Raw genomic sequence first — 9,802 nt, 5'->3', positions numbered from 1 at the left:
ATGAATCAGTCGACTGCACAGATGACAAGTTTGCTGCAGTACTATTCGAAATCCTAGGTTCTGAAATCCTATCTACAGAACCGATAGTGGACAAACGCTACAGAATTGGATCAGAAAACTACAATAAAACGGACGATCTGCATACAAGTATTTAAAATCTCCTTGTTGTTTAGATGTGTAAACATACAAAGGTATTTAAAAAATGTAAGTAGATATTCCCGGATTAGATGGGTTTTCGATATCTAATTCTAAACATCACTATTTCTTATTCTTTATTTCGTTATTCTGAAATGTTCTAACCAATAAATGTTAATAGAAGGCAAAAAAAAAAAAAAAAAAAATAGGTTTAAATGAGTATACCAATCGAGGTATAATTTTCATTCTGTTATAATTACATTAAGGGGAGAGAGGCTTGGTCACAGGTGACATTCTATTAAATTAGAATTAAAGCATAGATCCTATGGTATACATAGGAAAGATTAGGATAAATTGCTCATTCTGGGCAGACCGGAGGTGCAGGAAAGGAAGAGGTTGTACGCGAAGGAGGTATCAAATAGGTACTGTGGTATAATATAATGTCCTCATGTAAAGATTGTCCCCTTACCTGTGCCCCCCCCCCTCTCTGTGGAATAAGACATTCCCCTCCCCTTTCTCCCCAATCCTGTGCCCCCCCCCTTTTTCTCCCCAATCCTGTGCCCCTCTCCCCAAACCTGTATCCCCCCCCCCATTTGACCTATCAAATGGGGCCACATCCCCCCCTTGTTAACTATATAAGTCTCCTCCCGAGATAAATCCAGGTATTTTCACCTGGGTCATTTCAGCTGATCACCTGGGGAAAGCCCTCAGCCATTCTCTCTTCTGTACTATACTGTTTGGTTAATAAACCTTGTTATTATCCAAACCTCGGTTGACTGAGAACATTCTTCTTCGGGATATCCACGAATATCCCACAATTGGCGTCTACGAACTTGTGACGGACCTCTTTGCGTCCCACCGGCGTGCTGTATTGTTTCATCTATACAGAGAAAAGTGAGTATATAGATGGTCGACCAAAAATGTATGGCAAGGAATTAAAACCTTCCCGCTTTTCTCTGTGCCAGGTGAATGTTACAGAATGTTGTCAAATATTGAGATCATGGCTGAGTAAGAATAATGTGCATTAATATATCTGATCTGTATTGAAAATCGTTACCAGGGCAACGCATGCACCTGGGTCCTTATCAGGCGGTTCTGAGAGGATGGGTTATATGTGCTATTCCCGAAAGCTTAGGCACAAAATAAGGTTGTTGGATTGCTAACCCTAGTCTAGCTGGTGCAGACTGAAATATAGGCAACAAAATAAAGGTTGTTGGATTGCTAACCCAAGTCTAGCTGATGCAGACTAAAATATAGGCAACAAGGCAAGAAACGTGGGCTTATTAGATGTGATATCCTTAGAAAACGCTACTCTGTTAAAAACGTTCTGTGATTCCTCTGCAAAGAGGCGGGAAGTTAGGACCGAGAAGCTGATGGAATCATAATTAGAATGACCAGAGTAACGTCATAATATTGATTGTTTCAACCTCAAACTAAGCCCACAATCTCTTCCATTCCTGAAAACGATGTATTCGGATTAAATTAACCAATGAATCATACAGACAGCGGGAAGATGACCGGCGATGTCCCGGTGTAGAACGCCATACTACATTAGTCGCGGGTTGAAGAGACCGAGAGTATGATTAAACGGTATATTCACATCTAATATATCGCTGGTAAATTTCGAAGTCAGGTTCGGTCGTTATGATTTTAATAACGATGTATAGTTAAATCAAGGGTATAAATGCAAGGGAGGTGGGTTCAGGTTTTTTTTTGTAAATATGTATGTTTTTATGCTCGGCTCTCAACAGGACCTCAACAGTGGGATATAAATCCATTGTGAATTCGCACTCCAGAAATATTACCAACAAATACAAATCAATATGTATAGATTATGGCTAGTTTGAATATAATGATCTGGAACACTGGGGGAATAAATAATCAACATAAACGCAAAAGCGTGCTCACATTGATGAAAAACAACCAGGTTGATGTGGCTCTCTTAAGCGAAACGCACATTTTAGTGGGAGACAAAGCTACGTTAGCGGACAACACATACCATAACATTAGTCACTCTTCCTTTGGAACGAGAACCCGTGGAGTTGCTATAGTCGTGAAATGGAAATTGAATATTGAATTGAAGGGAGTATGGTCTGATGCAGATGGTCGGATAACCATAGCTAAGATTATACACAAGAATAGGAAAATAGCGTTGGTAGCGGTATATGCCCCAAATATGTATACGAAAATAATTTCTACACTGCACTCACTAGGGAAATGTTAAACCTTCCAGAATACTCATTTATAATTGGTGCAGATTTTAATGCCATTTGGGGCCGTGGGTTGGATAAATCTTATCCCAACTTTTCCAACGAACAAAAAAAGTCATCTAATGCGTTAAAGGATTGGGCAAAGAATACAGGTGTAAATGATCTATGGCGATCACTCAACCCCACGACCCGGAAGTACTCTTGTCGATCAGCAAGACATAAAACACTCTCCAGAATAGATTATGTTTTCGCAACACAGAGACTATTTGATAACTATGAAGTGGAGATGGCACCCAATACATTATCAGATCACTGTTATTTACTCCTAAAAGGATCATTTGGTGTACTATCATCCCGAGCCCCAAGATGGCGCTTTAACACAACACTGCTGAATAACAAGGAATTCATTACACAACTCAAAGAAGCTCTTTCAGTATTCCTACCAGAGAATGTGAACTCGGTGCCGGACCCTAGAATATTATGGATGTCGGTAAAGGGAATGATCAAGGATTTCACGGATAGCTTTTCATCCAAAATACGCAAGAATCGATGCTCAAAACTGGCGGAATTAGAAACACTCTACTCTACATTATTTACTTCTTTACAATATAACGACCCGGCTCGACTGGAATCTCAAGTTAATTTACTAAAAATAGAGATTAACGCCATTTACAGACAACAATCTGAAGTACAAATACGTAGCACAAGACAACAGCATTACTCTCAAGGTTCCAAACCAAGTCACCTACTAGCTACGCGATTAAGAGTTAACGCAACATTTGCAGATATAACCTCCATTAAAGCACAACAAGGACTTGTAACAGACACCAAAGAAATAAACACGACATTCAAAGAATTCTACTCCAACTTGTATAAATCAGAAACGACCTTCGATCAAAACAAAATGGACACATATCTTAATCAAATTAACCTTCCCAAACTTTCAGAGGATGATGCTAAACAGTTAGAAACACCAATCACACTAGAGGAACTCAGGAAGGCCATATCCGAAATGCAAAGTGGTAGGGCTCCTGGAAGAGACGGTATCCCACCAGAAATGTACCTCTCATGTTGGGACATAATTGGACCCCTATTACTTAATATGATTTTATACTCAGTCAAGGAGGGGAACTTTCATAAGAATGACAATATTGCACTCATAACAGTCCTCCTTAAAAAAGACAAAGACCCCACCGAGTGCGGTAGTTATAGACCCGTAAGCCTCCTCGGAACCGATATCAAACTGTTCTCTAAGGTATTAGCCATCAGACTTCAAAAGCATATGACGTCTTTAGTTCATCCGGATCAAACTGGCTTCATAAGAAACCGTTTGATCACTGACAACATAAGACGATTACTATACGTACTAGATGCCAGCAAAAACGACACCACACCCAAGGCGATGCTGTCCCTGGATGCAATGAAAGCTTTAGGCTGGAATGGTCGTATCTATGGGCAGTATTAGAAAGGATGGGGTTAGGAAAAGGATTCATTGATATGATTAAAGTATTATACAAAGACCCATCGGCCATGATTACAACAGGTATAATCACCTCCGGAATATTTCCGGTATCACGCTCTTCTAGACAGGGTTGCCCTCTTAGTCCCGGACTATTCGATTTATCACTAGAACCTTTAGCACAATATATAAGACAATCCCAACTCATAGAACCAATCGTAATCAAGGGCACACAACACAAAATTAGTCTATATGCGGACGACGTAATACTGTTCATGCAAAACCCTAACACCGCAATGCCTCATCTTCTGAAGTTGATTAATGACTTTGGCGACCTATCGGGATTTAAAATAAACTGGCCAAAGTCGGCTTTCCTTCCACTGAACGCCCCTGCAAAGAATACAAGTCTTCAAGTTCAAGTTCAAGTTTCTTTTATTGCCACACGGCCAGGCCGGTGGAATTTGAGCACGGTGCAGGTGGTAGCTGCGACAATACACCACATGGATGATGGAACACAACATAACATCAACAACAACATAACATAACATAACATAACATAACATGCATAACATAACATAACAGCAGGGGGTGAAATTAGGATGAGTTGGAGTTGAGTAATTGTATGGCCTTGGGGAAGAAACTGTTGTTGAACCTAACCGTGCGACTACCTAGTGACCTAAACCTCCAGAAGAAATACCAATGGTTAAACACTTTAGATGCTTGGGAGTTGAAGTATTCCCTACCATAAGCCAAACGGTGAAACACAATTACATAGAAATCCAAAATAAAATAAAATACGACCTTGACAGGTGGTCAAAACTTAAAAACTCAGTACAGGCACGGGTTTCAATAGTTAAGATGGATGTCTTACCTAGAATCAACTTCATCAGCTCAATGCTTCCGTTACCCCCTCCAGATGGTTACTGGAAAAAATTACACTCTTCCGCATATAAATTTATTTGGAATAACAAACCACCACGTATAAAAAGATCCACCGCACAGAGAAACAAAGCCGACGGAGGGATGGCAATCCCAAATTTGTTCCACTATTTTAAGGCGTACACTTTAAGACCACTGACAACCTGGTTTGAACCCCAAGCATCAGTATCCTGGAGAAATTTAGAAGTAAATATAGTAGCACCACAGAGACTGCAGGACATAGTATACACCAAAATATCAATTAAGCAATGCGAACTGAATTTTGGCCCCATAATTACACATGCGATCCGGATATGGCGTGAAACACAAAAAAAATATTCTAATACACATAAATGGCATAATCATACTCCCTTATTCAATAACAATGCACTCCTGATTAGAAAACGACCTATAAGATTCCCTAGATGGGAAAAGCAAGGCATACATACATTAGGACAGTGGTTCCCAACCTTTTTCCCCCCAGGGACCCCCAAACATCTCTGATGAAATTCGCGGACCCCCTCCTAATAAGATACCATAAAATACTTTTTTTTTTTCATTTTAATAACAAACTGCTTATACACAGGCATATGCATCACAATTAGACCCACTATGCTTCTTTAACTTGTGCCTTCAATCAACAAATCTCATCTTGCACCATATGCATTTCAAAATGTTTGGCCAATATTCAAATCCTGTATTCATCCTCTCAAATCAGTCCCTAATGGTGAACGGTTTGCATTTATGGAACAAATCAATGCAACAAATTAAACTAAATATGAGACAGGAAATTCCAATCAGTAGCAGAGAGAATCTGTCCTAGCTGGGTTTAATACTTTTTTTTTGTCATTTTAATAACAAACTGCTTATACACAGGCATATGCATCATAATTAGACCCACTATGCTTCTTTGACTTGTGCCTTCAATCAACAAATCTAATCTTGCACCATATGTATTTCAAAATTTTGGCCAATATTCAAATCCTGTATTCATCCTCTCAAATCAGGCCCTAATGGTGAACGGTTTGCATTTATGTTGAATGAAGTAAGAATCCACTGCAGTAAAAATATCCTGGTAGTAAGGTTGACTGACATGAGAATGTCCTGCTTCAGATCCTCATTTTCAATATATTGCACATAAACGATGAGCACAGCCTCGTCTGCGACAGTTGTAGTTTCATCAAGTTGTATGGCAAATGGACCCTTTCTAAGCTTTTCTGACAGCTGCTGCTCGCAATCACTTGACATCTTATCAATTCGGTCTTTCACTACATTGTTCGAGAGTGGTACTGATTTTAGTTTATCCGCCACCTGTGGGCCGCACAGTTTCTAAACCATTTTGATGCAGGCTGGTTTGATGAGCTGCTCGCCAATATTGTGCGGTTTCTTTGCTTTTGCAATTAAAAGCGAACACTCAAAGGAGGCTTCGGTAGCCTTCTGTAAATCACTGCCACCCCTGCTCCACGCTACTCTAACATCAACAGGCTTGTTCGCCTTGAGAGACTGTTCTTTCCTCCGAAAAAAGTCTGGATCCTTCCCAACGGTTTCTGGGTGCTTAGACGCCTGATGTCTCTTCACCTTGCTGGGCTTCAGGCTCGAGTTTGCCAACTTTTCTCCACAAATCACACACTCAGGTCGTTTGTCTGGTCCCTCAGTGAAGCCCATGGTGATGTAATTTTCGCGATTGCTGTAGGTCCTAACTTTTTTTGCAGATGAGCTGCCGTCATCTCCTTTTCGTTTGTCACACATTTTCGCCTCTGGTGGCTGACTGCAGACGAGCCGAGAAAGTTAACTAGCGTGCTAGGCTAGCTACAGAAAGTGATACAGTCAACTGATTCGCGTTTTAGCGGCTACCCGGTAGCCTACTGTTAACGTTCAAAAATCATGTCTAGATGTTTATTTATTTATCTTTATTTTTTATTGTAGTGGAGAGACTATAAAAAAAAAATAAAAAAAATAAAAAAAATAAAAAAAATAAAAATAAAAAAAGATACCTCAAATCATCTGTGGTCTGGCGGACCCCCTGCGCCCCCTGGCGGACCCCAGGGGGTCCGCGGACCCCAGGTTGGGAATCACTGCATTAGGAGATGTTTTCAACAAACAGGGTATTTGTAGCTATGATGAAATAGAAAAAAATTATTATCTCACCGGTTCCACATATCTTTTTTACGCACAATTATTGTTATGTTTGAAGACTCACGGTGTTCCATTAAGGATACCAATTGCACACCACAGATACCACAAATTTTTCTATGAAAGAGAAACAACGAGAGGTTTTGTATCAGATTTTTATCATCAATTACTAACGGCTTCGTATGAAACCCTCCACCTAGACTCTGTTTGGAGGAGGGATATACCAGACCTAGAAAAAGATTTTGATTGGCAAGAAGCCTGGGCAAATGTTCGACTTGCATCAAGGAACCCGGACCATCAACAAATCAATCTTAACTATATTCATAGGACATACTTGACTCCTATAAGACTGAACAGAATGGGTCTTAAACAAGACTCCAAATGCTCCTTATGTACAAATGGGGACGAGGGGACATTTATGCACATGTATTGGGACTGCCCACCAGTTAAGATATTCTGGGAAGAAGTGACCCAGCAATTATCAAATCTCTTAATTCTGAATATACCTGTACACCCCTCTATATTACTGCTGAATGATGTTTTTGAATATGCAGTACCTATACAGCAAAAGAGATTGGTTTTATCTGGTATTACAGTGGCTAAAAAACTGATAGCATCACGATGGTTTCAACCGGAAGAAATGTGCCGAAAGGTCTGGATTCTTACATATCTCGATGTGATTTATCTAGAAATATCTACAGCAAGAATTTTGGGTCTCAATGAATCCAAATTGACAATGTGGTTAGAAGTGGTGGAGAGAATAAAAGCTAGCATTTAATGGTAGTGTCTGGTTAGGAGCGAAGGATAATGGATGGATTATCCATTGGGGGGTCCAGGGCGGGGGGTGCGAGCTAGAGCATATGTGTGTAGGGGAATAGATAGCAGGTATTAGGGGTATATCTTGTATAAGACATTTATCCAAACGGTGAGTTAACTGATGTACACTGTTTTACAATGCTTGTATATCTAATCGTGTGTTGTCATGTTTGTTTATGTGTTTGTTTAAAAAATAATAAAAAAAATAAAATACAAAAAAAATAAAAACGGATAACCTCGTTATGATTCCCTGAGAGCAGCAGGCGGAGGGGCTTGGTGTGGCGAGTTATCCGTGAGAGGAGCCTCCCATTTAGACTGTGAGCATCGCGGGGAATAGGCAAAGTGTCTGTAGCGATACGGAAGCGGGACACTATGCCAGCGCCAATGAGATTTTCATCAGCGCCTGAATCAACCAGCGCGGACAGGGGAAACGATTGGCCATTGTAACACAGCGTGGCACTGAATTGTATATTTGGACCGGAGCTGGGAGCATAATTTAGGCTCGAACATGCGCCCAGCATTACTGTCGAGCCGCACCGTTTGGGCAAACAGACATGCCCCCGTTTTGAGTCTGTGGCGGCGTTCGCTGGGATGGAGGTGAGAGCGGTCAAGTTCCATTGGCTCAGAGGGGCTGTGCTCGACACGGGCGGCGCGCCCGGGGGGAGGAGAGCGAGATGAATTGGGCAACGGAGGACGAGTGCCGCTAGCCTTTTCATGACGGCGCTCGCGAAGACGCGTGGCCAGTTCTCTGGCTAAATTAATTAGCTCATCCAGGGAAGTCGGTTTCTCTTTAGACGCCAATTCGTCTTTTAGAACGTCGCTGAGGCCTTGACGGAATGCCCCTCGTAACGGAGTGTCATTCCACTAGGAGCCCGCTGCTAGGATACGGAATTCAATTGCATATTCGCTCACACTGCGGTTTCCCTGGCGGATAGTGAACAAGCCAGCAGAACTATCTGAGCCCCCGGGAGGGTGGTCGAAGACCTTTCGCATGTCGTCGATATATGCAGAGTACAAATTGCAGAGGGAGGACTGACTGAAGTGAAGAGCGGTTGCCCATTCTAACATAGGACCCTTGAGCAGACCCGACAGGTAAGCAATTTTAGATTTATCACTTTGGAAGGTTTGCGGCTGTTGTCAGAATACTAATGAACATTGAAAAATAAAGGCACGACATTTAGAGACGTCTCCGTTGTAACGTTCTGGTGTGGGGACATGGGGCTCTCTGGTGGGGTTAGCTGGGCAGAGACGTATGCATCAAAACGGTCACATTGTCTGTCTCGCTGAGCGTGAGAGCGCCAATTTGGGCAGTGGTTTCCTCCAGTGTGCGCGTGTGCTGGTTTACCAGAACGGCGTGTCCGTTGACGACGGTCTGGAATTCCCTCTGGAACACTCTCCATTCTCAGGGCTCCTGTGATGCTGGGCTCGACATCTGGTCGCAGTGTTCTGTTAGGGCAGGGGTTGGCGGAGCCCAATAGCAGAACACAGGAGGAGAGAGAATGGAGCGTTTTAGGTTGGTTTTAATGTTTACCCCCCAAGCAGACAGGTTTACAGGTACAGAATGTGCAACAGGTACAGTGCGAGCAGGTGCACTCCTTGTGCAGCACGGGGCGTCCAGGTGGGTGGTGTCTCGGAGCGGTGGTCCTGGGCACAGAGAGAACAAGATTAGGACAAGGTATTTCAACAAGGACAGAGTAGCAAGGCTAGGGTTCGTCGTCGTACCTAGGTAGGTACTGTAGGTTAACACTGCGACGAGGGTAGAGCAGGATCCATGGGCTGAAGTAGTAGTTCGTTGACGAGGGAATCCCTCACAGCCGTGTCAATTAGTGTCCCACTGGCAGCGTGCGAATCCTGGGGACGGATGCTGCCCATATAAGGGTGTGAGAGGATGAGGGGTGAGGAAGGCTTCCGCCGTGATGGTGTGGAAAAAGGAGGGGTGAGGAAGGCTCTCGCCGTGACTATGACACTTTGTATTTTATTTTTAATTTTTTTTTAATCTTTTTCCCCCTCCATTTTCCTCCGATTTTCTCCCATCCCAATGTTAGTCGTATGCCAATTCCCAGTCCCTTCCTGGTCGCTGCGCACTTACCCCCCACAGTCAGATCATCTGGGAGAGTGGAGGCTACCACGT

Source organism: Notolepis coatsorum (assembly GCF_963971535.1).
Source record: "Notolepis coatsorum genome assembly, chromosome: 18".
In the NCBI taxonomy this organism is placed as follows: Eukaryota; Metazoa; Chordata; class Actinopteri; order Aulopiformes; family Paralepididae; genus Notolepis; species Notolepis coatsorum.
The sequence above is the reverse complement of the archived record's forward strand: the minus strand, read 5'-3'. Positions refer to the sequence as shown.